Below are 3418 nucleotides of genomic sequence, written 5' to 3' on the forward strand. Positions count from 1 at the left end.
CTGAGGCACTTTTAAGTGGTTTCAAACCAGTAGCCTTTCAATTAGTGGTCAAGTGCTTAACCATTTGCCCCACTCAGGGATTCCAACTACTGATAACTCACAGCCCCTAGACCCATAGAGCTCTTGATCTGTTCAGAGAGAATGATCATTGCAACCCCACACCTAGCACTGGGCAGATCTCTCAATAAAGAAACTAGGCTCTCAAGTAAAATCACTTGCTTTAATAAAAGTTCAAATATCAAGCCATGAAAGCATAGAGAATTCATTCTGAAGAAGAATATGCAGGGGGACTTTTTACCCGAGGAGGTAGCATGTGATGTTAACCTTGAACAACAAGTGGGGTTTCAAAGGATATGGATATTCCAGGCAGAGGAGTAAATTTGTAAAGGCTCAAGGTCTGAATGCAATAGAAGCCCAGGGCGGCTTAAGTGTAGACTGCAGTTGGACACGTAGGCAGATTTGAGTCAGGAAAGGAAGCAAGGTAGTGGGTGGCCAGATCATAAAGGGTTTTACAGGTCAGACCCAAGAGCCATTCTATGGGAAATAGAAAGCCACGGGATTACTTGAGTAGAGAAGTAGTGTGCATTAAATATGTATTCAGGGAAGATTGTTAGGCAACAGGTGTACTGAAGGGGAGAAAGATTGGAGCAGGAAAACCAGGGTCAGAATCAGACAGTTATTGAAGCCTCAGGTTCTCCTCACACTGCAAACTCTCCCTGGGAAAGGTGGGGACTTTGGGGAATATACTCATTTGCCTTAGTTATCTAGTACTGCTATAACAGAAATATCACAACAGGATGGTTGTAACAAAGAGAAATTTATTCTCTCACAGCCTAGGAGTCTAGAAGTCCAAATTCAGGGTACCAGTTCCAGGGGAAAGCTTTCTCTCTGTGTCAGCTCTGGGAGAAGATCCTTGTAATCAATCTTCCCCAATAGAGGAGCTTCTCAGCACAGGGACCCTGGGTCCAAAGGATACACTATTCTCCTGGCTCTTGTTTCTTGGTGGTATGAGGTCCCCACGTCTCTCTCCTTACTTCTCTCTTTTATATCTCAAAACAGATTGATGCAAGACACAACCTAATCTTGTAGATTGAGCACTGCCTCATTAACAGAATTGCCACTAATTTCACCTCGTTAATATCATAGAGGTAGGATTCACAACACATAGGAAAATCAAATCAGATAACAAAATGGTGGACAATCACACAATACTGGGAATCATGGACTAGCCAAGTTGACACACGTTTTTGGGGGGTCATAATTCAATCCTTAACACTATTTAAAGGGCAGCTGGATGGAGCAAATGAATAAGTACTTGAAAACTAACCAAACTGTCGGTGGTTCGAAAACAGTCAAAAGTGCCTTGGAAGCCAGGCCTGGTGATCTTCCAGAAGGTCACAGTCTTGAAAACTCTATGAGACAGTTCTACTCTGCACACATAGGGTTACTATGAGTTGGAACCCACTCAACAGCAACTAACAACAAAAACAACAACTCATTTAAAGTGAAAGAAACCACTGAATGAAGCTGAGGAGGAGTTGCCAGTTGGTAAAGAGTTATTGCTGTCATGTGCTAACAAGTCGGTTTCATAGCCGCCCTACTTACAACAATGGTCATGTGTCATTCCCACAATCATTGTTATGCTTGAGCCCATTGTTGCAGCCACTATATCAATCCATCTCATTGAGGGTCTTCCTCTTTTTTGATGACACTCTACTTTACCAAGCATGATGTCCTTCTCCAGGGACTGATCCCTCCTGACAACATATCCAAAGTATGTGAGACGTAGTCTTGCCATCCCTGCTTCTGAGGAGCATTCTGGTTGAACTTCGTCCAAGACAGATTTGTTTGTTCTTTTGTCAGTCCACTGTATATTCAATATTCTTCACCAACACCACCTTTCAAAGGCATCAATTCTTCTTCTGTCTTCCACATTCATTGTCCAGTTTTTGCATGCATATGACACAACTGAAAACACCATGGCGTGGGTCAGGCACTTCTTAGTCTTCAAGGAGACGTCTTTGCTTTTCAACACTTTAAAGAGATCTTGTGCTGCAAATTTGCCCAATGCAATGCTTCTTTTGATTTCTCAACTGCTGCTTCCCAGGCATTGATTGTGGATCCAAGTAAAACGAAACCCTCGACAACTTCAATCTTTTCTCATTTATCATGATGTTGCTTATTGGTCCAGTTGTGAGGATTTTTTTCTTTATGTTGAGGTGTAATCCATCCTGAAGGCTGTGGTCTTTGAACTTCATCAGTAAGTGTTTCAAGTACTTTTCACTTTCAACAAGCAAAGTGGTGTCATCTGCATATGGCAGGCTGTTAATGAGTCTCCCTCCAATCCTGATGCCACATTCTTCTTCATATAGTCCAGCTCCTCAGATTATTTGCTCAGCATACAGATTGAATAAGTATGATGAAAGGATACAACCCTGATGCACACATTTTTTTTTTTTTTACTTTAAATCACATAGTATCCCCTTGTCCTGTTAGAACAACTGCCTCTTGATCTGTGTACAGGTTCCTCAAGAGCACAATTAAGTGTTCTGAAATTCCCACTCTTCACAATGTTGTCCATAATTTGTTATGACCCACACAGTCAAATCCCTTTGCATAGTCGATAAAACACAGGTAAACATCTTCCTGGTATTCTGTACTTAGAGCCAGGATCCATCTGACATCAGCAACAATATCCCTGGTTTCCCATCCTCTTCTGAATCCAGCTTAAATTTCTGGCAGTTCCCTGTCAATGTACTGCTCCAGCCGCTTTTGAATGATCTTTATCAAATTTTACTTGCTTCTGATATTAATGGTATCATTCTATAATTTCCACATTTTATTGGATCAAATTCCTTTGGAATAGGCATAAATATGGATCTCTTCCGGTCGGTTGGCCAGATAGCTGTCTTCCAAATTCTTGGCGTAGATGAGTAAGCACTTCCAGTGCCACATCCATGTGTTGAATCATCTCAATTGATATTCTGTCAATTCGGCCAATTATTTTGTATAATGACTCTGTGTATTCCTTCCTTCTTTTGATGCTTCCTGAGTCGTTTAATATTTTCTCTGTAGAATCCTTCAATATTGCTGCTTGAGGCTTGAGTTTTCTCTTCAATTCTCTCAGCTTGAGAAATGCTGAGGGCGTTCTTTCCTTTTGGTTTTCTAACTCCAGGTCTTTGCATACGTCATTATAATGCTTTATCTTCTTCAGCTGCCCTTTGAAATCTCCTGTTTGCCTCTTTTACTTCGTCATTTCTTCCTTTGGCTTTTAGCTACTCGACATTCAAGAGCAAGTTTCAGAGTCTCTTCTGACTTCCATTTTGGTCTTTTCTTTCTTTCCTGTCTTTTTAATGACCTTTTGCTTTCTTCATGTCTGATGTCCTCTATGTCATTCCACAACTCGAGTGGTCTTCTG

The sequence above is a fragment of the Loxodonta africana genome, chromosome 7 (assembly GCF_030014295.1).
Source record: "Loxodonta africana isolate mLoxAfr1 chromosome 7, mLoxAfr1.hap2, whole genome shotgun sequence".
Lineage (NCBI taxonomy): Eukaryota > Metazoa > Chordata > Mammalia > Proboscidea > Elephantidae > Loxodonta > Loxodonta africana.